Here is a 27,023-nt window from a genome sequence, read left to right as displayed (position 1 = left end):
GGCTGCTTCTAGTTTCTCAGGAAAATAAGACTCAAGGGCATCAGCTGAGACTGAAAGGTGGACGTTGAGTTGGAGGTTTAAGGGGAGAGGAAAGAGTATGAAACTGTCATCTCGGAGAACGAGAGAACGCATTGATCTGGGAACTATGGCAATGCTGTGGACCAGAGCCAGGGCCCCAGGAGGTCTGTGGTCATCATTTACAGTGAGACGGTCAACGAGGTGGTGTGTGTTTCTCCAGATGCACTCCCTTCTCGGGTTTAAGGGAGGAGGAAGAAGGTGATTAGTTTAGCCAGGTTGGGAGATAGCCAGGCAAATAAATACAAGAGGGGGAGAGAGTGACAGTGGGGCTGGGCTGCAGAAGCTCAGCTGAGTATGGGGCGGAGTGGAGAGGTGAGACTGGTGATGGACAAGAGACGGGAGGTTCTTAGCAGCACCAGATATTATTAGACTATTAGCACCATTTTATTGATAAATAAACTAGGTGATGAACCTTCCTTGTTGCTCAGGACTGTGGGGTTTCCCAGGACATGGGGCTTTTAGCATTAGAACTGAGAAAGTCCCAAGCAAGCAAGGTTGGTTACTCACCAGCCCACATGTACACCACCACACACACACACACACACACACACACACACACACACACACACACACACACACACACGGAGAAAGAGTTACAGTTGATTAGTCCTGCCTCCGGCTCACAAGACCAATGGAGGATCCTTCTCTCCTGCACTAGGCCTGTCTCTCATCTAGATATCTCTGCTGGTAGGAGGTGGCCAAAAATAGGATGCAGCAGATGCCCCAGCCAAATGCACACCCCAAATCTGCTGACCTTATCTGCTGTGTGCAAAAGATCTCCACAGCCCTCTCCAGCCCCACTTACACCTCTATAGCTAAGGGAAACTTCTGAGCTGGAAGGAAACTGCAGCCTCGTACTTTGAAAGCAGCAAAGGAGAGAAAGAGGGGAAGAGGGTGTGAGTGAGAAAAGAGTGAAAGGGAACAGAAGGGAAACAGCTTGTGGCCACCTCCCCAGCCCAGGTAATCGCACTGTGATCCAGGGCCCTTTCCTGCAGAGGTTAGAGTTGGAAGTGAGGGGACAGAATTTGGGACAACAATTACATCGTATGCTACATTTTTATTTAACGCCCCCCCCCCAGAAATAATGTTTTTTTTTTTGATAGGTAACCCATTTTGAATAGGTAACCTCCAAATGTCAACATTCAAAAGACACCAAGTAAACAGAGAAAGTCTCCTGTCCTCTCCCCAGAGGCCACCTTGTTATCAGTTTTTTGTGTGTCCTTCCAAAGATGCTCAAAGCATATATTGCCTTTTCCCTGTAAAGCCCGCATATCGCTCTTTTCATGAAACAAAAGGTCATAGAGATCATTCTTTATCAGTACAGAAGCATCTCCCACCAGGAGGTATGCTCTGGAGGGCAGGGATTTTTGACTCTCGTTCACCATTATATCCTTCTTCAGCACCTAGAACAGCACCTGACACAAAGGAGGAACTCAGTAAAGGTTGGATTTAGTGAACGCATCCTTTGTTCTTCATGACATTCCACCGAACACATGTGCCACAATGTACTTAGCTATGCCCTTTAGGCTTTTAGGTTATTTCCTACACTTTCAATCGCACAATTACTGCCACAGTGAGTGACTTGGTACACACATGCCGCTTCACACGTGTGTGAGCCTATCTGTAGGATGAACCCCTAGAAGTGCAATTCCTGCATCAAGGGTATGTGCTTTTGTAATTTCGATGGATACGGCCAGATTACCTGCCCCCTGTATAAATTTTCAATGACTTCGTGACTTACCCCATGCCTTTACTGCACACTGTGTATCATCGTTTTCCTTTGGTTTTAAGCCACCTTCATGTTCTATTCATCCAACCTTCCCCTGTTGCATACAGATGTATAACATAACAAGTACACCTATAGCAGTGTTTCTCTCCAGTTTGTGACTGTTCCTTGTTTCATGGGCTATTCTGAGCACTGTCCCTGCTCCAAAGCCAGCCCTCCCAAGGGCATTGGGGACCATGGAGAGGTCACAGACCTGCATCCAGGTGTTCCAGATTCCTGGGGGGAGAGGGACAAAGGGAGAGCCTCCGCTGAGGTGCTAACATTTTAGGAAAAAGATCGGGCTGTCTAAAGACCCTCACTAGCTCGGGCTTTCTCAGGAACTTTTCCCCAGGGGACCATTCCATTTACCACCACGTGGGTTCTTCCTAGCAGTCTCTCTGTGTATTCAATTCCCAGCTCATTCTAATTACTTATTGATTAGCCCCAGGAGAATTCTAGCATAGATGGGGGCAGCAAGGATATTTCTTTTTGACCCTCAGGTGAAAGAAAAAAATTGGTTCAAATGCTGCAAACTCTTACTCTCAACTAATTTGCCCCAAACCCCATTTCCCTGCCTTTTCTGATACTTGGTCTCCTTCCAACATTCAATGATGTTTCAGTTGCCTCTAACATTTAGCACTGTTGTGTCAATGTCTGGCTTGACAGCAAAGGGATCCTTATAAACTTCCAAGTATCTCCTCCCCAGGGAACATTTGAGAAAGGAGCAACAAGTGGTTTTGTCGCCCCACCCCCCACCCCTTAGTAAATCTCTGCTGGCCATTTCCCCATGCCTGGAGCAAGATAATGGAGTCTGGAGGTAGTGGGAATATAAACAGAGTGCCTGTGTCCTTGTGCTCCGAGTCCTCCCTTCAGACGCATCCATTCACTCATTTGACCAGTCAGTCCACTTCTGTGGGGCATGTGAGCATCCACTTTGAGGCAGACTTTGAGAGAGTACAGGTAGAGGGGAGAGCCCAGTGTGAACAAAACAAACGCTGAAGATCTAGAGTCCTACCCTCATTGCCACCACTATGAAGAAACACCATTCAGAAAAGAGGCCAATTTCAGGTCTCAGAGAACACATCAAACCTCTTCTTGTAAGGAAGCAGAGTGAGGGGGTTGCTGTTTTTCAACTTGGATCTTTGGTCCCCATTTCCTAATCTTTGAGTTCCCGTCAGTCAGGAGTATCCACACAGAGACCTAGGATGGATGGGTCAGTTACCATGCTAGATGCGGTGGGGAGATTTGTGACTGTCCTGTTGCTCATTCTAGCTTCAGCACCTGGAACAGTGCCTGACGCAAAGGAGGAATTCAGTAAGGGTTGAACGAATTGAATGACCGTTCTTCCTGGCATTCCACTGAACACGTGTGCCATAATTTATTTAATGCACCCTTTAAGAAAGAGGTTAAAGAGACCGAGTAAGGGAAATGTGGGAATTTTGGAGATCCAGGGAGCTGAGTTCAAATAAAAGCTAGGTTGAAATTTTCCTTGCAGCTTCTCAAAGAAGGGTTTGTGAAATAAATTAACAAAGTAAGCAAGACTTGGGAGAGAAATGTTTCAAATACCTAAAAGAGCTCATTTTCCCGGCCCCCCCTCAAGCATTTTAGAATTGTCAAGTAGAATTCAAGTAGTCGAGAAGCTCATTTCCTGGAACCCCAGAACTTGAGAATGAATAAACGGATGGATGAGTTTGGTGAGCCAGGTTTGAATTACTGTATGTTTGCAAAGTGACAAAGTGGCAGAGCGGATTCTCAGCTCTGACTTTTCACTAACTCAGCCTCATCTTTCCACGATTAGTTCTCATTAATGAGCCCTCACTGTCATCGCAGGAATTTGACATCTGTGGTCTCTGGAGCAGTGCCTGTTCGGGTTTACCCCTCTCTGAGCTCAGAATCAAAGACAGGAGTTCATTAAGCCAATTAATAGAAGAGACGCAGTTTCAAAAGAAATATTTAGCTGATCAAAGGAGGTAGGAAGGATTTTTAGCACATATTTAAAGTCATTCATTCACAGGTAAACTGTCCCCATCCTAATTAGAAGTCATTCTTTGAACTCATAAAGTCTGTTCCTGCTGGATCCTGTCCTTGGAATCTTTCTTAGATGACCTGCAATCACTGCATGTCGCTTAATATAATGAAATAATTAACATGGAATATCCCACATTTCTGTCTAGCACGAAGCAGTGAGGCATGAAAAGACCACAGGCTCTTTGCTTTAATGCTAGTGTTTACCATTTTCTAGCAAGAACACATCAAACAAGTGGCATTTCTACAGAACCAGCTGTGCTGTGTGGGTCAGCTTTCTTAACCTTTGAGCCTCTGTTTCCTTAACTAGAAAATTGGGCTGATAATAGTGAAGTGTTAAGGATCATTAATAAGCAAACCCAGGCTTTTTTCTAGATGGTTTACACATATTAACTCCTCATCACAACTCCACAAGGCTTGTTTCATTCACCCTGATTTACAGACAAGGGAAATGAAGGCGAAGGTGGGTTAAGGACTTTCCCCAGCTCACTCATTGCTCAGACAGAGAGCAGACACAAGATTCAAACCTCCAGAATCTGGCCCCCGGATCTGTGAGTGAGACTGAACTCCTTGAAATTCCTCTCGTGCTAACCATTTATAAAAGCCTGGACCCTCACTGGGTGTAAATTATCTAATGATTCAACATTGGGTCATTTTCTTGTTTTCCATTATTCTGGAGTTAGACAAGCGAACTTGAATGTGTACAGCTTGTACTGTTGAGAATGGTGGAGCGCAGGGTTCCTGCCAAGACCGGAGTACAAGTCTTCACCCAACTAGTGGGAATCCTGCACTCAGTCATCCTTGGCAATTCTGATGCAGCCATGACATCTCCCCCAACCCTCCTTCTTTTGGATCTGATGCCCCTGCACACAGACCCTTGTAGCCCTGCCTGGGCATCCTCACTCATGGCTCTTTCCCTGCCTTCCCAGTTCTCCAGGATGTGCCCTGAAAATCCATTCCTTCCCATAAATCACAGCTTTGGATCTGACTCATTCACCTAATTCACTTTGGAGATGACCCCTGGAACCAGACCCTCCTCAACAGGTTTCCTCCAGAGAGACCTTGTGCTCTGCCATATAGATCCCATCACAGCCTGGGGGGCTGGAGTTTAATTTATAGGCATACGGAGAGAAAACCAATTTGCTTCTATGATAAGGTCTCTCAGGAAAGGTCAGGCAGATAAATAACTACGAGGGAGGAAACGGTGTTGTCCCCACAGCACGGGACCTGTAGGAAGGAGCTGGGTTCCTATAAGCTTTGCTTTCTCTTTGCCCTGTTCAAATGAAGTCCCAGGGGTCAACCCTTAGAGGAGCAAGATGGGGAAGGGGACAGAGCCAAACCAGGGTGAGATTTTAGGTGAAGCCCCAGCCTCAGTCTGATCCTGCAGGGAGCTCTGGAGTGTCAGTCATACTGCAGAATTTGTCTCTTGCTAAAGGGCAAGCCAGTCATTGGCTTTAGGACCCTGGGGGTTACGTAAACTCCCAGGAACTTTGGCTCTCTGTGTAGGGCACAGTGGCTCCAGGAGCCTGGGAGTAACCTCTAAAAAAAGGTTGCAGGTGTGAGCCAATAGGAGCAAAGCATGCAGAAGGGGGCAGGGAAAGGATGCACAGAATAAACAAAGCATGTCTGCCTGTCTGCACGGGACCCCATGCTACCTCTATTGTACCACATATCTCACCGCATTTTAATTTTCTGTAAGCTCTTGGAGAGTAAAGGCTTTACTCCAAAGGTACCTAAGAAAAGTACATGCTCAGTAAATGTTTGCTGGTGCACGGGACGCATGGACAAATGGCGACACACCCCGAGGGCCTACAGGCAGCTTCCCACGAAGCACTCTTCTCTTGTTGCTGGTAGATGTAGCCTGTGTCCAGGTTCTTGTCCCGTCCTAGAAAGAATTCAGAGACCAGACACAGAGGCTAGGAAAGTAAAGTGAGGATTTATTAAGGGATGGATAGTCCACTCTCAAGGGGAGAGCGAGCAGGCTCAGGGGAGCAGCTGCCCTGAGTCTCTTTGGCAAGTTGGTCACATAGGGTGTAAAAATGAATGGGCAGGATATTCACTGGGGAGGTAAAGGTTTGGGGTCATATTCCCTGATTTTCATCCCAACTCCACCTTCCCTAAGGGAGGAGGGATTTTTGTCCTTATTTAGTCTGGATGGGAAGTGTCATGGCGTCGGTGCATGATGGGGACTTCTGATCTGCAAGGCTAATTTTATTGAAATGAGGGCATAATGAGCAAAAGGTTACATTCAGATGCTAGAAATTCTGTCCTTCTCCCATCTTTCTTTGTTAGCCTCCGGGCCGCTTATGACCCCAAAAGATGTGACCACTTATCAGTCCAGAGATTCCTGCTTTCCTTTCTCTGCCCAGGGACCCCTGGTGCTTACATGATGTGTGTTTTCCTGCATTTGGCCTGTGGCCCTCTTTTGGGCCCAGTTCCTGCCATTTGGCCTACGTGCCCCGTTCTCTGCTCATATCTAGCTATCTGCCTTCTCTAACACTCCGAAAATGAGGAAGCCCAAGCCAAAAGTTGCAATAAATTTAGCATCAAAAAAACCAAATCATTTATGCTCATTTTAGCTCAGGATGATTGTTTTAAAAACGAGATTTTAAAGGCGCATTTTAAAGGTCCTGGAGGTTCCTGCGGACAGATGTGGGGCCCTGCACTGCATCTTCCAGGCCAGGAAATTTGAACTCGGGGATCTTCTGAAGATGACCCACCTCTTGTGAGCCATTTCTTCTTTCTTAGCTGCAGTTTCCTCATTTCATCCAATGAGAGTTAGGTGAGATCAAGGGTTCCTGTCGCTTTGGAGTAGAAGGTCTGTTTATGAGCGCAGAATATCTCACAGATGCACTTCTGTGGTTAATTTTGGTATCCGTTGTTCGAGAGAATACATAATGACAAAAAGCTCCTAGGAGGTTCAGTGATTCCCTTAAGTACAAATACATTTTATCCATTGGAACATTTATGCTAATTTTCCAATTAGTGGCGGGCAGGCAAGCAAGATGCATTATTCACTTCTTCTACCCAAAATTATTGGTGCATTTGAGGCTGACCACAGAGCAGGGGTTCCCCTCAGCCTCCTGTCTGCCCTGGGGTGGTCGTCTGTAATCAGATCAAGGAGGCCTCACCTTTCCAAGTCATTTGCACAACTAACAAATGACTTCACACTTGGATTTCTCTCATTTAATTGTGACAAAGGAGAGAGTCCTGGCTTGAGATTGGCTGAGGGACCCCTCAGGGGCAGGTGGGCCAGACTGCAGGTGTTAAATTGTCTGAGGGGCTTTTCAGCTGAGAGGGAGGGAAGAAACATCTTTTGAAGGAGATCTTGAAGCAAAGGAAATGCAGAGGGGCAACTCCTGCTGCAACCCCAGGGAGGGAAGCGATGCAGGCCCTGAGGGGGGAGGCTGTTTCATGATGGCCCAAAGTGAAAGAGGGGCTTTCTCCCCATGCCTCCAGGGACTTGGAGACTCTGCATCTGAAGGTGCAGGCAAACACAGCTGCTTGCTTCATTTCTCGATGAAGCCACCCACCCAGTGGCTTAAGACAACCACCATTTTATTATCTCTCATAGTTCTGTGAGTTGATGGCCCAGCTGGGAAGTTCTGCTGCAGGTCTCACTTGAGTCTCTCATCAGCGTGGTGGGATGGCAACTGTGGCTGGAGATACCTAGAGGCTCCTCTGGGAGGCCAGGACAGCTGGGTCTCTAGCTCTGTGATTTCAGCGCCTTTTCACTTGGTCTCTCCTGAAGGGTTGGCCAGTTTCCTCCTGGGAGGCTCAGGGTTCCTAAGAGCATGACGTGCAGGTGGAAGTCCCAGAAGTGGCACAGCCTCCACCTTCCGTCAATTATGCAAGTTACAGAGCTTGACAGCCCACCTTTAGTGTGGAAAGGGGTTACACCAGCGTGTGAGCAGAGAGGTGGCTCAGTGCCTCTCACGGCCACTCGGGCCTGTAAGGGAACACACTCCCTCCCCGCGCAGGAAGCTGTGATGCTGGTGAGGTGCTGCCCTCGTGTGGCTTTCCAGGGTCAGTGCAGGCGCAGGGTGAGCGCAGCCTTGTGCTGCAGCCTCTTGTGTGTCTTAGGGTGGGGCGATGCGGCCAGGATCCTGCATTAAGAAAGTAAGAGTAAAAGCCAAAAAAAAAAAAAGTGCTTTCTTACTATTAATGTGCTATAACTGCATCCCTATGCCAAGGAATCTTGGGTTACGTAACAACATTAATGGATGGCGTGGGAAGAGTGAGAAAGGGTGCAGGTATCTGAGTGCCGGCTGCAGCCGCGAATCACGGAGGCCTCCAGCCTTATCTCATTTGATCCTTCCCAGGACCTTACCCTATTTTTAAGTTAAGTAAAAAATGTAGAGGCTTAGAGAAGTGAATTCACTTTTCTGACTCGACTACCGAGTGGCAGAGCTGGGATTGGAAATGAAGCAGGTCTGATTCTAATGCCTTGGGTTTTTTTTTTTTTCCCACCTCTCCAAGCTGCCCCTCTAACTTCCCCGGGGGACTGCCAGCTCTGTCTGAGTCTGTACCCCGTGGAGAACCTCCTAATAGGCCTGAAACCTGAATATTTAATGTTGTCACTCTGGCTTTTCTTCCTTTTAATTGAAGCTTTTACTGAAATGACATTTTCTCTCTCCTCCACCTACTGTCTCCAGCTCCCTAATGACGTGTTTATTCAACTCAGGGACATGGAGGTTATTTGTTCTGACAGCCATCCCACCTGCCAGCCAGCTGGGTGCGCCCTCCTCACCCCACCCCACGCGAGAGGCGTGGGGAGCAGAGCTGGCATCACCTCACCGCTGAAAGCAGAGGTGCAGGGGAAAGACCGGGAAAGGCTGTTGTGACAAGCACCGTGTGGCCGCTTGCCCTTCAGGTCTTAGCTGTATTTTCCAGACCCAGCAGCCGGCAGGTACAGTCCAAAAAATATTAGCTTTAGTGATTGTGGCTGAAACCCATCAAAGGTGCTTTAAGATTCACTTCTTCCTTTTGTAAGAAGAAAGCAAAGGGGAAGGAGTCTGTGTTTTATCTATGGAAGGCAATGTGAGTGTGTGATGGGGGGCGGGGGATTTGATATGTGCTACTTATTAATCCAAACTCAGTCAGCAGCCTCCTCAACACTCCGTTGAGTGTCTCATAGGCATCTTAAACTTACCGTGTTCAAAGTAAATTCTTGTCCCTCCAGCCCCAACCTCCCCAGTTGCTCTCCTGGGGTCCTTCTCGTCCCAGGCATTGGCAGCTGCATTCAGCCAGGTGCACAGACCAAAGTCAGGGTTAGATTCTGGCCCTTCTCTTTGACTCCCCATTCAATCTGTCATCAAACCATGACTTCACGACCTCTGCCATTTACCCAGGACCCGACCGTGGCTCTGTTGGCTCCTTCACCACACAGGGCTAAGTCACCACCAGCTCTTGTAGGTCTCCTGCTCACAGACTTTGCCACCACGCACTTGGATCCCACTGACGTCTAACCTTCACCCCGCAGACAGAATCATCCTTTTGAGACGCTAAGTCTGATCATGACTCAGCTCTGCTCAGAACCTTCCGGTGCCTTCCCACCTCTTTTAGAAAGAAATCCAAAATCCTCACTGTGGCCCCGTGGTCCTACGTGATCTTGCTTTCACCTGGCCAACCTCCTCTCTTCTCTCTTTTTGTGATTTTTTTTTTCAAAGTGCAATTTACATGCAGTAAAGTACACATCTTAAGTACACAGCTCAGTGGAATTTTGTGTGTACCACAACCCGGATCAAAGTATGGAATATTTCCATCACCCAGAAAGTTCCTCTCTATCTCTTTCCAGTTAATACCCACCTTCACTCACAAAAACCAGTAGTCATTTTAACACTGTGGATTCATTATGCCTGTTCTTAAACCTCATGTACATGGAATAATAATTTGCACAATTTTGTATCTGGGTTCTTTCATTCAACATCATTTTTTGAGACTTGCCCATGTCCTTGTGTCAATAATGTGTCCTTTTATATTGCTGTGAGTTTTCCTATTGTATGACTATACAATTTATTTATGTCTTTTACTGCTGATGGACATTTGCAAATATTTGGAACATTTCAGTCTTTTTAGCCATTTTTGGTGTGTACATTAATGTCTCATTTGGCTTCAAAATCTCGCTTTGCTGAGAATAATGAGGTTGAACACTTTCTGATTGGCTTGTTGGCAGTCTGGATAACTTCTGTTGTAATTTACCTATTCAAATCTTTTGCCCAGTGAAAAATAGGTGGTTTGTCTTTTTCCTTATTGATTTGTAGGAATTTTTAGAAACATATTGCAGGCTATGAGTCCTTTGTTGGATGTGCATTATAAATGCTTCCTTCCTGACTGTGGTTTTGCCTTTTCATCTTGTCCTGTGATTGTGACCTGGTCTTTGGCCCTCTCTCTCATGTACCCACCCTGTCCCAGACACACTGCTCCTGCCACAGTGCCCTCGTGATCGGTGCCTCAGTGCCTTTGTGCCCGCTCCTCCTGCTCTCCAGAACGTTTCCCTCCCAGATGCTGGATGGTTCACTCCCTTACTTCACCTGGGTCTCTGCTCAGATGACATCTTCTCCAAGGAACTTCTCTCATCACTGCTTCCAAAACAGCTTTCCCTCAAGCCTCTTCCCCTATCTTATTTTTCCTCATAGCATCTATAACCGAATATATATGTTTATTGACTAATCTGTTTGTGCTTCCCACACACTTGACTTTGACTCTGAGAGCAGGAACTGGGTCGGTTTTGTTCCCCATGAGCCCCCAGCACCTAAAGGGTGCCCAGCACTTGTCGGGTACCCCAAAAAGTTGTTCAATGAATGAAAACTTGAGTGAATGCATCAGTCAGAATAAGTACGAGTTTGGTGGTGTAACAAATAACCCCAAATCCCAGTATTTAAAACTCCCAAAGGTTTGTTGCTCACTCGTGCTGTATTTCTCACATGGGCCGGAGGTGGGGATCATAATAACTCATTATAGTTACTCAGGGATCCAGGTTGATGGAGGAACCATCACTTTAGATGCCACTTTCCCAAACCTAAGAGGCTTTACACTTTGCCGCAGGGAAGGAAGAACGCATGGAGAATAAATAGACTGACCCTTAAATTATTCCACCCAGAAGTCACACACATCCCTCCTGCTCCCATTGCATTGTCCAGTGCAAGGCACATGGCTGTGCCTGAATTTAAGAGGTATGTGCTCAGATCCAGAGGAGAACTGAAAACCTTGAGCACCAGTGATGTCTACACAGTGAATGAGAGCAGGAATGAAGGTCCACGCACTTGGATGAATGAGTGAATGAATGAGTTCAGGAAATAAAGATCAAGAGATGAGGTCAGGTAAGCAGGAGAGGTTGGGCAGCTGATTCCTGACTCTTCTCTGGACCTGGGTTCCATGCAACATCATGGGGCCAACATTGCCTTCCATTGAGAGATGGCTGGGCTGAATAATGCTTTGAACCATGTTCTGAGGAGCAGAGGAACAGCAAGGAGTATCTGCTGTGTTTTCATTATGTTCCAGGACAGTACGCCTAGGGTTTTATGTGGATTACTACAGTAGATAGGATTTGCCTCATTTAACGGTTGGGCCAACTAAGACCTAGAGAGGTGAAATAAATGGTCCTGTGTCTTGCGGCTAACTGGGCCAGACTTTGAAACCAGAACACGTGCTCTTTCTACAGCATGCCAAATTACAGACACAGTGCCAGTGTGCACTACTCTGTCACCTCAGACCTCTCCACGTAGAGTCACGAGCTGGAGTCACGAGCATTGTCTCATTGAGGGACTCTGTTGGATGCTTAATGAAAGCCCAGTGACCCCCCCAAGGTATCCCACACCGGGTCAGCCTGGCAAGTTGGGTCACTTCACTGACGCTATAACCTAACAACTTGTCCCTTCATTCCTGTTTTCTTCCCCTTTTCATTCGGGAGGTGACCCCTGAGTACCAAGTGCCCCAATCCTCAATTTACTGAGACTGTGTGTTTATGAATCTCCGAGTAAATGCATGGCATTGGGTAAATCCCCAAACTTTGCAATGCAGTTTCTTCCATTGCAAAATGAGGATACTGCCTACTCAGCCTTTCTCGGGGAAGTATTCTGCGGATGAAATGATACACTGACTTTGGAAGCGTTTTAGAAACTGGAGAGAGACACAGAAATCAATTATTGTTTTGTAACCATGTTTATTGACATCACAGCCTCCTGTCTTCTTAATTCTAATGCTTCTGGAGACTCTGCATATATATATATATATATATATATATATTTTTTTTTTTTTTTAAAGAGTCCTTAAATAAAAACACAAACCGGGCTGGGGGAATACTCTGTTTCTAGAAGTCTCCCTTGTCCTAAACGGGTCCTGAGTGTTTCTCCTGGCTCTGCCGTGGAGCTCGGTCGAGGGGTGAGTTTGAAGTCTGGCTCAGGAAGGACAACAGCCTTGAGCTTCTTTGGGGAGCCAGTCCTTTTGCCTCTCACCCCACTTGAGGCAAAACTCAGCTCCCGGTTCTAACCCCAGTGAAATCCAGCCCCAGACGCTGACTGAGGGCTTCACGTCCCACTGTGGCTTATACACCATACGTGGACCTCTCATGGTGCTGACATCCCAGATGTGTGTGTTTATCGCGACAGTTTTCTGTCCGACGGCAGTAAAATTTCTTGCCCTAACAAAATCAGTATATCGTGACAAGTTCCTGACAGATGCAAAGTGAGCATCTTAAGAAGGGGGGCACTAAAGAAACTTTACTGTTAGCAGCAGCCATGCAGCTGGGTTGGCGAGGTGAGGGGCGGGGCAGTCAGGGCAGGGGAACCAGTTGCCCAGGATGCTTGGAAGGGCAGAACTTAACAAAATCCCCTCTAAACCTTCTGCGCCCTGGCTCTCCAGCGTCTCCCCTGAGCTCCTGGTCACCAAGCCCTCTTGGTTGTATCATCCTTCCTCCTTCAGTTGTGAACGGAAGGCAGGAGGGCTAGTCTGTCACCCTGACTTGGCCTCTCCCCACTCATGTGAGGGCCTGATTTCCACTCTGGCCACACTGCTCTCCTGGGACCCTTCCCATCACTTTCAGCAAGGTCTCAGTGGCGGACTCGACCCACTGCCAGGGCTGCCGGCGAGCCTGGGCTTCGGCACTGGGGACCAGCACCGGTGCTGTCCCGGGTGTCTCTGAGCAGGCTTGGCTTTGCGCCACTCCCTGACAAGGCTCTGCCTCGGGGTTTCTGCTGGTGCCCGCATCTCAGTGATGGAGGCCATGGATGGCTGGCATGCCTGGAGAGCCCTGCTCCTGGCTCTGGTGGACCTCCTCTGATCAGTGGAGAGCAGCCAGCTGACTCCTCCTTTGATGCTCCTGCAGATGTTTGGCAAGGCAGGAGACTATCCTGGAGGGAGCTGAGCCTCCCATGTCCTGTTTGCTGAGCAGACCCTCAATGTTCCCCCACCGCTTCTCTGCCCCACCCTCCTGCCCCCTGGCGGGTGGAACTCAAGCCCCAGGGTTTCCTGCTCGTTCTCTCATCAGGTGGGAGCCAGCTCACTTCTGCTCACAGGGACTTTTCTATCTGATCCAACCTAAGTCAGCCTGTCCCCCCATCTCTGCACCACATGGTCAGTGGAACAGGAATTTGTACCTATCCCAAAATTGTTTGATTGCGTGCTATGAACTGATTTTTCGTGTCCTCCTAAAATCTGTATGTTGAAATCTAATCCCCAATGCGATGACATTTGGAGGCGGGACCACTGGGGGTTGATTAGGTCATGAAGGTGGCACCTTCGTGAATGGGGTTTGTGCCCCTATAAAAGAGACCCCAGAGAGCTCCCTAGCCCTTGGACCATAGGAGGACATTAGAGGACAGGTGTCCATGAACCAGGAAGTAGGTCTTCACCGGATCCTGAATCTGTCAATGCCTTGATCTTAGACTTCCCAGCCTCCAGAACCGTGAAGAATACATTTCTGTTGTTTGTAAGCCTCAGTCTATGATTTTCTGTTGCAGCAGCCCAGACACACCAAGGACGCTGGGGACGGGCGTCTACCACCAGGGCATCTTCTCACACTTCCGGATCCCCCGGACATCCGGCAGCTGGAGGACAGCCATCCCTGTCCTGGGTCCCCCCAAGGCCCCTCTCACTCTCTGCCCAGGGACCCGGAGATGGGTGAATGCAAAATGCCCTTTCCATAAATAGAAGCTCCTCCTGATATGGTAGAAACTGAGAACTTCTCGAAGTCTCTGGGTGCTTCCTTAAGACCTGGGTCACCTTATCACTCCCTTTGATTATTGTTTTTAATCAGCTTATTTCCTAGGATAATAAGATGATCATATAATAATAACCATAAGAAGAGCTGCCATTTTGAAGCATTTTCACTAAGCTAGGCACATTATATCCACATCCCCCATTTAATTCTCACAACATCCCTGCCAGGAGGAGGAATCACCTACATTCTAGGAAGGAGGTAGCTTCAGTGACTCCGTCAGGGAGATGTCATGCCCTCTCAGCCCGGAGAGGACAATGAGTCGCGTCCTCTGAGCCGTAGGCAGTGAGTAGCTCTTTTCTGTATTGGATGTTAGAGGCAGCTTCTTATAAGCCCATAGGGGGGCTCTGGATAGGAAGACACTGGCAGCCTTGGGGGTCCCAGGAATCTGGACGAGGAATCTGGAAGGGACACATCATCTCCACCCTTGACAGTGGGTCGTCCCCGAGTAGGGAGCCAGCACGACAGCCTGCTCCCACCTTACGATGGACTTTAATTCTGTTGGTGAGTGGGGAGGCTGCCCAGACAGGTTCCTCCATGCCAGAAACGTTATCACAAGGGTGCACAGCATTTGTCAGCCACTGAAAGCCTTTTGCCAGTCTTGCCCCCTTAACAGCAGCTCCTACTGTTTGACACTGCTTCTTACCTAGATTTTGACCAGGAAGAAAAGCGTCTTTTTCCCCCATAATATCTATTTTACAATCATTTGATGCAAGGGCTGCGAGCTGTTGAGCAATAATGCATTGCATCAAATTAACATATTTTCCTGAAATGGTAATTACTCCCTTTTTGTGTGCCTCTGAATGCACATTTTTTGAAGTGTGAATGAGGTGCAGACATCAAAGTCTCCCTTTAAATCATCATTATTAGTGCATCTGTCCAAACGATTCCAGGGAAGTGGCTGGCAGTGGTTTTTAAGTTGAGAGGAATTTAAAAGTGAGCTACAGAGCTTCTTAAGAAAAGTTGGAACGCTTGGCATCTTTAATAAATGTTCATTCCTTTACCCTCAAGAACTATTTCCAGTCCATCCGTGCTATAAAACTCAATTCAACACAGCTTTATTGAGCTACCTACTATATTGAAGTGACTGGTTACTGAGTCAGAGCAAGACGTTGTTCCTGCCTTTAGTCCTGGAAGGAAGGACAGACAGATGGCTTGAAAAGGAAGAATCAACGAAATGCCATTTGAGCACAGGAGATAGAGGCTAATTCTGAGTGTGTGTGTTGAGGGCAGGAGATGCCATCACAAAAGGCATCTTCAGAAGGTGGTGTTTGAACTGGACCTTGAAGGGTAGCAAAGACAGAGTATCAATGACAGTAAACCCAAGTTCAGAGAGAGAGAATTAGAGCTCGAGTCTGAAAATGGCAAGAGCCCAGCTTTCAGTGTGTAGCATCCTAGTGAGGGATCGGGGGCTCAAGGTGATGTCCTTCCCACCGTAGGCCCTTCGAAGGGGGCAGGTGAATTGCAGTGGGACTGGAACGCAGGGATCCAGGTGGAGTGACAGTCAGGCTATCGTGGAAGGCATCATACTTCATTGAAGATCTGAGTCTTTATCTTAGAGAACCAGAGAAGCCATGAAGGTTTTAAGGAACGGAGGGTTGTGGGCAGATTTGTTTTGTGAACGATCACTCTGGCTACTCAGCAGAGAATGGATTGAGAGCAGGACAGTGGCCGGAAGAACCAGTTAGAAGGCTGTTACTACCATCTATGTGAGCAGTCCAGGCCTGGACTGAGATGGTGGCAAAAGGGATGGAAACACCTGGATGATTTTGACAGGTGTTCGGCAAGAAGATTGGGCCGCGCTGAGTGGTCACTGGATTAATTGTATGCGGCGAAGAAGAAAGAGGTGTTAATCATGATTCCTGGGTTTCTGGCTTGAGCAATCAAGTAGATGGTGGTGCTATTATGGGACATGGAAAAATGGGATAGAGGACCAGGAGCCAGAGATGGCACGCTCGATCAAGGCACACTGGGTTCTAGGCTCTTCCAAGTCACTTTGTTTCTGTCTCTGGATGATGTCTCTGTAAATTTCAACAACTTGATTTGGTTCTTCTCATGACACAGACTCATAGGGATGTGATCTTGCTCTGGATGTGGCTCTTTTGATTGCATGGAAGCAATGTCCACTGGAGACGGCTCCCGAAAGATGTCAGTGACCAGATACAGCGACATCCCACCAGAATCCAAGAACAGTGACTCCAATTTAGACAGGCTTAAGAATGAGAAAGACACTAGGTCAGGGTCACTCTTTTCCACTTGCTCCAGGTCTAAGGATTTTCTGTGGTAAGGATGCCCCAACAGATATTTAGTGAGTACCCCAACAATGAAAATGTGGGCGATCCCACAGCTTAGCTGTAACCAGGAGCTGGAGTTGCTCCACAAACTCTGTTCACACTTTGCACTTGTCTCAGTATCCAGAGCTTCAGGGCTTCCCAGGCACGGGGCTATGAAAATTCCTGTGGGAATTCAGTCTTTGCCAGTCAGAGCCTCGTCTCCATTCTTAGTTCTTGTTTATTTTTAAAAATGTAAAAGTCAGAAAATCGCTAATAATATTAATACAACAGATACCAGTGAAACAACAACATTTGGTTGTTTTGTGTTGGGTTTCTAAATACACATATATCTATATACATCTCTCTCTCTATATATATATAAAATAGGATTGTACGGATGAAGTTAAGATTCTCTTTGTCCCCCTCTTCAGTTTCATTCTCCTCCCTCCACGCCTAAAGGCAATCAGGACCCATGACTTTGGTTGATTTCCTTCCTGTTCATGGTTTTTAAACTTTTACCGCACATAGAAATGTCCATAAGCACAATGCAGTATTGTTTGGTGTGGGTTTTTTTTTATTTAACATAAATGGTGTCCTTCAGTACGTAATGTTTTACAGTCTGCTTTTTCTTCCCCCCACTTGGTTTTGTTGTCGAGATCTATTTTTAGATCTATTTGCTCCAGTTGGTTTAATTGCTGTGTAATATTCCACTCTAGAAATATACCAGCATTTGCTTATCTGTTTCCCTCCTGAAGGGCTTTGGTGTTGCTTCTAGATTTTGGCCATTACAAACAATGCTGCAGCGCATGTCCTTTTATGTGCTCTGTTCTGTGCTTTCATGCAAGTTCCTCTAGGGTGAATTAAGTCTGTTAAGTGTATATGTGGGGGTGGAATTGTTGTGAACCAGCAGTTTAGTGAGCGTGTTCATGTTCAATCCCATAACTGCCAGATATCTCTTGGTGGGGAGTCGGGGTGAAAGAGTCAATACAAGAATGACCTTCAAACAGCGGGGAGGGTATAGCTCAGTGGTAGAGCGCGTGCTTAGCATGCGTGAGGTCCTGGGTTCAATCCCCAGGACCTCCACTAAAAATAAATAAGTAAAATTAAAATAAACCTAGTTACCTGCCTCCCCCCAAACAAACAAAACAAACAAGCAAACAAAAATTAAATAAATAATTAAGGGAAAAAAAAGAATTACCTTCAAATAGCATGTCACCCACCCAGTAACTTTTATACATTTCCACACCAGCCACTTCTTCTCGCCAAGAAAGCGTGTACTCCCAAGGAGAACCACTGCTTTAGTGAGACACCTGCCTAGGAGGGGATGTGTCATAGGTTCGGGTGTGTTGGAAGAGAAAGGATTGAGTGTGACTGACTTTAAGATCGCAAACACATAGCCAGTTTGCTTTGATGTCTTCACCTCAGTTACCAAATCCCTCGAAGCCTTGTTCTCAGCAGAAATATTGTCCAGATCCCGTGGGATTACAGGGGACACGGGTATCAACTGCTCCATTACGGAAAATTTCTGGGTCAGCCTCAAGTTAGGATGACCTTAAAGCTGCTTGGATTCTCTAAGAGGCAGAAGCATCAGGCCGTGAATAGCCAAATCATTCCTGAGTAGCTGTATCCTGTGCCTTGGGACCGAATCTGGGCTAAGTAGTGATGAGAGGATAGAAAAAGGAGTGTGAAATGAGGCCACCGCTGGGAGATTGAAAGGGGCAGAATTCATGTTGTAATAGACAGCTTTAGTGGGTGCAGTGTTCCCCCCAAATCCACATCCCATCAGTGTGATCTTATTCAGAAACAGGGTCTTTGCAGATATCAAATTAAGATGAACTCAGACTGGATTACGATGGATTCTAAAACCAACGTGACTGCTGTCCGATAAGAAGAAGGACGTTTGGACATCGAGACACAGACACACACAGAGAGGAGGACACCTTCCCTCCCCCTGAAGCTGTAAATCACCGTTCCAGGAAGTGTCCTCTGCACCTTTCACTTGGACCTCTTCATTGTCACGGTGGCAGAAATAAAAGTATTTTCGTCTAGTGTCACTGATTGTATTTACATGAAGTCAACTGCATTCATTTGCATTATTGAAGATTCTTCCATCGGTATGGCAGTTTTTGAAATCTGGTATTTAATTAACCCCCAGTTGGGGATATAAACCCCAAACAAACAAACAAACAAGGAAAGAAAATGATGGTGACACACAGGCAGAGTGCCATGTGATGGTGGAAGAGGAATCGAACTTACGCAGTTGCAAGCCAAGGAGTGGGCAAGATTGCTGGCAGCCACCAGGAGCTGGAAGAGGCAAGGAAGGCGACTCCCCCAGAGCCTTCAGAGGGAGCGTGGTGCCGCTGACACCTTGATTTTGGACTTGTAGGCTCCAGAACTATGAGAGAATACATTTCTGTGTTCCAAGCCACCCAGGCTGCAATATGGCAGCCCTCGGAAACTGACAGAGCCGCCTTCCAAGATGCCATGATACCCAGCCTCCTGGTGTTCACACCCCAGTGTGATGTCTTCTCCTCCTAGGCAGGCAGGACCTAGTCACCTGTTCCCAACAAATATAATAAATGTGACGAAATGTCATTTCCAAAATTGGGTTCTAAAAGACCGAATTCCAACCTGCTCACTCTGATAAATCCACTTAGTTGTCGTGCCATCAGCTGCTTTACAGAGAAGCCCATGTGACAAGGAACTGTGAAGTACAGAATCCTGCCAACGACCACATGAGCAAACTTGGCCGGAGATTCCCCCCCCCCCCCCCCCCCCCAGTTCGAGCCTCGTGATGACTGCAGCCCCCACCAAAACCTCAGTTGCACTTTGGGAAACCCAGAGGCAGAGAACCCAGTAAACCGTGCCCGGATTCTTCACCCACCAGAAAGATGGAATAATAAGCTGTGAGTTTGTTGCTTTAAGCCACCGAGCCTTGGGGTAATTTGTTATGCAACGATGGACGACTGACAGATGTGAAGAGTAGATCAAAGCAGGTGCTTGGGAAGAAATCAAAGAGCTTGAGTGGGGCACCTTGTGGTTCAGTGTGTGTTGTGGGCTGTGGGGGGAGGATGGTGACAGAGCTCCTGGGGGCGTGCAAGCATCCATCCTCTACATCATATTTGCTTTCCTGCGCCAGCATAGAAGGTGGCAACTCAAAACTAAGAATTAAGGGGTCATTGTCAGAGGCCGTGTGCTTCAGTGGAGCTCCCCTGATGGAAGACAAAGGATTGTAACCTTACAGACTGTTTCAGACAGACTCGGCAACTTTCCCCAAAGTCACCCTTTGTTTACTCCTGGGACTTCCCTTCTCCCTCCAGTGTTGCAGGGAAGGAGGTAGACAGAAATGGGCAAAGGTGCCTGGGTGAGGAGTCAGCAGTCCTCATTTCTGAAATTGGCTGTTACTCACTACCCCAGGGACCTAGGAGTTTTAGAAAGGTTGGAGACTAATTTCCTTATTCTGAGGTTAAAACTACGAAGAGGTCCTTACACAAAGAGCACAGGGTGCCCAGGGCTGGGGAAAACCAAAGCGAGATTTGCTGTTTGCTCGTACCACCCTTAGACCCCGTATGAAAGAGGGGGAGGTTCCTGATGCTGAAGTAGGTGGTGATAACTCTGGCCATTGCATTGAGGTTGGTGGAGAGAGGAGGTGCGATGGAAACTCATGGGTCCCTGAAGAGTACCAGGAGAGAGAGGGGGACATTCCAGCAGGAATAGCAGCCCGTCACAGACAAACATGGGCGACTTATTTTGCCAGGTGGTCCTGAAGAGAGAGTGGCAGGCTCCTGGCTGCATCACACTCTTCTTGAGAGCCCAGGTTGGGCTGGAGGTGCTGCAAGGCACATATGCCCCACTGAACCTTTAAACTGTGTTATCAAAAGTCAACGATGCTCCTCACAGCGAGAGAGGATGTGGCGGTGAGTGTATGTGTGTTTGTGTATGGCTGAAGGATTGTGCTCTGCACTGGAATTTGACGCAGCATTGTGGAATGACTATAACTCAATAAAAAAATGTTAAAAAAAAAAGTCAGTGGTGCTCCCACAACTCAAACCATCACCATGACTAAACTCAAGGGTACTGCTTTTTAACAAAATAACATCATCTTGTTTATAATCTGGGGCCCATAGCCTTCAACCTACTTGGAGGACAATTTGGTGACCCAGGAGAAAGGCTTATGACATGATCACTTTTGCTAGAGGGACCCAAACTGTACTGGGATCCTCAGGCATCCCTCCCAGGGTACTTGGATTTGTCATAACCTTTCTTCTGCCTCCCTTTCCATACTTTTAAAATCAGGAGTTAGTTTATATAATCTTTAAAGGCCTCTTCAACACTCACATTTAGTCATTCCTTATAAAATAATCAGAAGGACTAGGAAAAAATAGAAGCAAGTGAGAATTCATAGGGCTCATCCTTCAAAACTCAGGCATTACCTCCTCTGGGAAGCCTCCATGACCTCACCAGATTGCAGGACTGATTGAAGTGCTCCTCTGGTGCACAACCAGGCACACGTCCATCGATCGTAACTTACATGGTGATGGTTGATTTACAGATCTGTTTTCTCCACTCTTTGGTCAGCCATTGTGGCTGTGTCTTACTCTTCTTTGTGTGCCCAGGAGCTAATAGAAAGCCTGGCACGTAGCAGGTGTCCAGTAACTGTATGTTGAATTAATGAGTGGCTGGCTGGATGAATGAATAAATGGCTTCTCTGCCCATGGTGGGAATCCTGCCTACTGAGGACACAGCCCGGGAAGTTGTATCTCTTGCTTGACAAATGGCTTTCTGGTGACCGTGGCGTAATATGGCCAGAGAAGGGTATGAAATGGTACAGAAAGTCAGATCTCAGGATCTGTGCAGACCCATGAGGTTGGGTGGGAGCTCATCTTCTTTCTGCTCTAACGATCTATGGAGTTTGGAGGCAGAGATAATTAATTCATGGCATATGTGGAGACAGATGTTAGGGAAGTGGGACAAAGATAACAAGGTCAATGCAAAAAGAAAGAGGGGGATGTGAACACCACAGTGATGGAGTGGGCTGCCCTGTAAAGTCCTGAGCACTTACATAACTAGAAATGCTCAGACAGAAGATCAAACCGAACAGATAGAGAAACAGTTATTTAGAAGATTAAGTGGTTTGTTCAAGGGCATAAAATAAGTGAATTGAACTTATTCTGTCTATTTGCACATTAAGGACTTCACCCAATGCAAAGGATATTGCAAAGGAATCACTTAACTGGGACTCTTTGATTCTAAGCCATTGTTTAGACCAGAAGCTGAGACATGGACACAACCAAGGGGAGACAGTGCAGGCAACTGGTGGTGGTGGTAGTGGTGATCAGTTTGTGACAGTGGCACAGAGTAGAAGATATCAGAGTAGTAAGTATGGTGGTGTGGAGGCAAAGATACTCATCTATTAAGTCCCAGGATGTGATAGAAAGAGCCAAGTTAGATTTGAATTGCAGCTCTCATTTACTAGCTGTGTGCTTTTACCTGGATAGATGATGCATCAACTTTCTCAGCCTCAGTTTCTTAATCCACGTAATGGTGAAAACATCTATCATACAGAGTTGTTGTAAAGATGTAAAAAGATGTGTTTGTGGGGGTACCTGGTAAATGCATGGGGTCCAGGTTCTGCTCATAAGGCTGGAGGTATCAGACATGGACTGGGAAAGGAAAAAAGGAAACAGAGAAACATCAAGAGAATGTCAAATTCTAGAAAACAGATGGATAAGTAAAATTTAACTTTGCATAGCAGAGAAAAAGCTGAAATAAAATGCCCACAAGGTTCTTGGGTGGGTAATCAAGAAGTCAACTGATTTCTCTTCTAGGACCCTGTAAATACTCTGGACTTTAAGCCCATAAATGTGTTTAAAGGTGAAGGTAAGGTTGAGGCTGAAAAGTAAAAGATTTGTTGAAACTCTCTAAAAGAACAATTGAGCCCACCTAGATTCCTTACTCTACCCTAGGCAACAGATAACTCTTCCTCCTCACACCAAGCAGGAGACTGGAAGCTTTCTTTTTGGAGAAGTGATGTATTAGAGGAAATAGAACTCAAGAATACCATGCACAGCTTGGGCAGAGTGGGAGGTGCAGACTGTTGTACTGAAAACTGGGAATTAGGGAATAGAAAACCTCTTTATAATAGAAGATTGTAGGATAGACAAGTTGCCCTGCATGAGAGAAGAGCCTTATAGATATTGAAGTTGAGGTTCTCTTAGCAAAATGTCTTGACACCTGCAGAAGCATCCTAGTGGGAGCCCCTCACTGACTGGAACAGAACAGGCTATGCACACAAAGCCAATCCTCTCTGCAATGCCTCACTTTTAAATGTGAAAGGATACCAGGCACTTGAAACATTTACATAAAGCCTCTAAATGAAGGATAGACAAACAAAATTAAGGAACTTGAAGAAAATAGAAGCAATGCAGAAAGCAGAGAAGGGGGAACTATGGAGGGAAACCCACTAGCATATATCCTCAGAAAGATAAGATATAATATTGATGCTTTAAAAAAATCTTTTAAAATAACAAAATTTCTCTTGAAAATTAAAATTAACAGAACCAAAGTACAAAGTTTCAAATATATATATATATTTGAAAAAAATTCCAGAGTGGAATAAAAAGACAGAGTGATGGAAAAGAGTAAGGAACAGATAAGCACCATATAAAATTAGTCCAGAAAGTTCAAAGTCTAAGAAAATTTCCAGAAAATGAAGCAATCGGGCTGGAGAAAACCATCCAAGAATGAGTAGGAGAAAAATTTCCATAATTGAAAGGCTTCCAGATTTAAAGGGTTCACTTTATGCTCAGCACAGTGAATAAACTCACTATAAAATTTCAGAGTAATAGGGTTAAAATGAAAATTCTAAAAACTCCCAGAGCAAAAAAGATCACATGCACAAAATCAGAAATGAAATTTGCATTAAAATTATCAACAGCAATATCAGAAGCCAGAAGATATTTCCCAACCATAGGGAAATGCCTTCAAAACTCTTAAGAAAAATGATTCTTCTAGATTGCTATCCATAGTCAAAATAAAGATCTGCAGTAGAATTTTCATGACATGCACCCTTTCTCCAGAAGCTACTAGAATATTGATTATTTTGTTGAGGCAAAGAGAAATGAAGAAAGAGAAAAAAGATCCAGGAAGCCAGGTCTTCAACAGGAAGCAGTGAAAAGGATTTTACAGATGACAACAGAAATGCAGATCCCTAAAAAGCAACCAGTTCTGAATGATTAGGAAGATGGTGAGATCTAGTCTAGGCAGAATGCTTCCAAGGTAGAGGATGGGGGACAAAAGTCACAGATTATCTCATGTGTTGGAATGTGTCAAGAGACATTTTCTACCTCTGACAGAGTTTGGGGATGCAGTTATAGTGATTTGTACATAACTGGAAGGAGCAAGTGAAAACTTTAGGTAATCATTAACTACAGGAAAAACAATTGTTCAAGAAGGGAAATGTAAACGTAGTACACCACATAGAACAGTTATGAATACAATTTATATCAATGTAAATAAAAAAACATGACTGTAAATTTAGCCAAAAGTTATATAATAATTATTTTGGAAATTGACAGCACAATGAGAAGTGTATGTACATGCATGCATGTGTGTATACATGCATATATTTAGGAGGTATAAAAATTTTAAATGCCTTTTAAAAAATGTAAAGTCAACAGATAATATATAAAAAATACATATGCACCCTGGTTGGAAATATGGGGGCTATTTCTAGAAGAATCTGCTATGAAATTGTAATTATTTGCCTCTAGGTAGCAAAACTTGGGGTTTTGGAAGGGTGGAGAACTTGAACATTGTATTAGTTTTTTAACACTGCATTAGTTTTCTGTGGCTGCTGCAGCAATGAAATACAAATTGAGTGGCTTAAAACAACAGAAATTTATTCTCCCAGAGTTCTGAAGGTTAGAAGTCTGAAATGGGTATCCTGGAATAAACCAAGGGGTCAGCAGGGCTGTGCTCCTTCCAGGGGTTCTAGGTGAGAATATTTCCTTGTCTTTTCCACCTTCTGGTGGAAATTCCTTGGAGTTCCTTCCCGGAACTTCTTGGTTTGTGACTTCAATCTTTAGAGCCAGCATCTTCAAATCTGTCTCTGTTCCACCTTCACATAGCCTTCTCTCAGTGTGTAAAATCTCCACCTGCCTCCTTCTTATAATGGTACTTGTGACTGCATTTCGGACCTACCTGGATAATCCAGGATAATCTCTTTAATGCAAGATCTTTAACTTAGTCACTTTTACAAAGACCCTTTTCCCAAATAACGTAACATTCACAGGTTTGGAGATTAGGACGTGGATATATTTTGGGAGGCCAATATTTAGCCTACCACAAACATTTAAAAAGATCTTTTTTGTACATTTATGTGTGATACGTACAAACATAAATACATGCATTACAGAATATGTACCAATGTTTTTGTTTTTACTATAGTCATCAATGGAATGCTATGCGGCTGACTTTCATTCTACGTCACGTATGTCTATAGCAGTTCTTGAATAATAAGCATATATCACTCATGTAAAGTGTTAGTATGTGAGAAAGAAAGAGTCAGGGAAAAAGATTTCATGCTTTGGTTGATATATATTTGAGACCAACTAGTTCCAAGTCTCATTGCAAATATAAACACCAGGCAAGTCTCCAATTAAGTGACACCAACATTACTGTTGGTTCCTGGAAGACATATGTGTGTTACAAACATGCAGCTACCAGAATCCAAGAGCTCAGGGGGGCTGGAGAGAGGTTTTGTGGGGTTTCAGAGCAACAAGGAGCGGTTCTAAACCCAATCTAGAGAACTGTTTGCTCTCAAACGTACAGCATGTCTGCTTCTTACCTTCTGGTTTTTCTCTGTTTTTCTTAGATTCCAGAAGATGACTATGCCTTAGATTAGAACATGACTGTTGAAAGGGACCTTAAAGACCACTGGGTCCAACTCCAACGTGGTACAGCTTAGGGGATCCAGAGAGGACCAGAGGGGTGAAATAATGATTTCCAAGGCAGTTGAGGCAAGACTTAACTCCGGGGCTCCTGACCCCTGATATCTAGAGCATTCTGTGCTATTTTTTAGTCCACGGACCTCTGCCCTTCGCTTGTCTGTACTTTGGGGAGTCCTGGTAGCAGCAACGCTTAGGAAGCAGGGAAAGTAGGGTGGTTTGGATTCAGGGTGAAATAGAAAATGAACTGGAGAGTCGGTGGCACGAAAACCTGATTCTGAATGAGGCGTCAGGTGTTGTCCAAGGAAAACGCTGAGTCAGAGGGACAAGGAGAGTCGTGGGGTAGAGGTCAGTGCATAGGAGCATTGGTCTGGCCCTTCTCGCTGAGGGAGAGGACAGCAGGTGGTCAGTCCAAGCATCAGATGCACCTAGGGGCACGCTGAGTCTAGGAGCAGAACATGGGAGCTTACAGCTGTGAGGGCAGGAGCCGGCTCAAGGTCCCAGTTCCTCTCCCCAGAATGTACCTTCCCCTGCTTAACGCCTTCCAAAGAGTCTGCATTTCAATTAATTAAAATTAGACAGCTTGCCGCAGTATAAAATGGGGCTCCCGGCTCTCCAGCTTCAGCTCTTTGTACTTTCCTACCTGTCTTGCTGTTTCTAGACACCCTGGCGTTCCTTCCGTCCCTCAGGCACACCGAGGTCATTCTTGTCCCGGGGACTTTGAACTTGGCTATTCCTTCTGCCTGCAACATTCTTTTCCCAGATCCTTTCCCTTCCTGGCTCCTTTTAATCTTCAACTTATCCTCTTAAAGTAACCAACCCAGAGAGGCCTTCCCAGGCCACTTGGTCAAAATTGACCCCTTCCTTATCCTGGTCACAGTCCACAATTCTGCTCGTTTTCTTCGTGATACTTACCGCCATCTGTTCTTGCTTGGTTACTTTCTCTGTCCTACTAGCATGTAAATTCCATGTGAGCAGGAACTTATTCTTCCAGTTCCTAGGGCACTGCCTGGCATATGGTAAAATGCTCAGTAAGTATTTGTTAAATGCATCGATTACAAAGTCTCCTAGATTCATTTCCAGGGCAGGCAACCTATGACACTTGGAAAGCTAACCACAGCCACTGAATCAGTGTGGTTGTTGGAGTGTCTCTAACAAGCAGATCATGGTCACCAAGAAATTCTGTGTGTGCTTCCCTACTACCCAACTGCCAACCCCTCTGGATCTGAGGTATTTCTGGATGGTTGTATAGGTCCCTTACTCCTAGGGATCTCTCTGATTCCTCCCTCAGGACAAGGGCCTTCTTCTCCTTTGCACAAAATTATAGTGGACTGGCGTGTGTTGGCTCTTACAGAAGCTGAAGGGATCCCTCTGGCTCTGCTCCCTTAATGGGTCACCCAGATTTCAAGTTCTAGTGGACTGTCATGGTTGGACGTTAAGAAATGCAGATTTTAAAAAAATCTCTTCTCCTTTCACAAGACGCCTCCTCCTGCTTTGGAATCTTGTTTCCTTGTGTGCCTTATGCTTAAATCAGTGCCTGACCATCCCCTCCCTGGAGGTGAAAGGGGCTGGCTATGCCTGAGTACCTATATATCCTAGACATATGCTAGGTGCTTTGCTAACACAAAATTACTCAATCCTTACAGCAGGATTGGACCCTGACATTTCACAGACAAGAAAACTGAGGTAGTTTCCCAGGTCATCAAAGCTAGTCTATT

At 45.9% G+C, this 27,023-nt stretch overlaps 1 protein-coding gene and 1 long non-coding RNA gene across 2 annotated transcripts in view; both read left to right on the top strand.

Annotated features, from left to right (window-relative positions):
* ASIC2 (acid sensing ion channel subunit 2) overlaps positions 1-27,023 on the top strand; it is a 924,670-nt gene that overhangs the window by 306,331 nt on the left and 591,316 nt on the right.
* On the top strand, positions 1,679-26,215 carry LOC116656820. Its single transcript, XR_004311807.1, has 4 exons — positions 1,679-1,689; positions 16,065-16,074; positions 17,223-17,225; positions 25,694-26,215. It is a non-coding gene; the product is annotated as an uncharacterized LOC116656820 (long non-coding RNA).

Source organism: Camelus ferus, chromosome 16 (assembly GCF_009834535.1).
Source record: "Camelus ferus isolate YT-003-E chromosome 16, BCGSAC_Cfer_1.0, whole genome shotgun sequence".
Lineage (NCBI taxonomy): Eukaryota > Metazoa > Chordata > Mammalia > Artiodactyla > Camelidae > Camelus > Camelus ferus.
The sequence above is the reverse complement of the archived record's forward strand: the minus strand, read 5'-3'. Positions and strand labels throughout refer to the sequence as shown.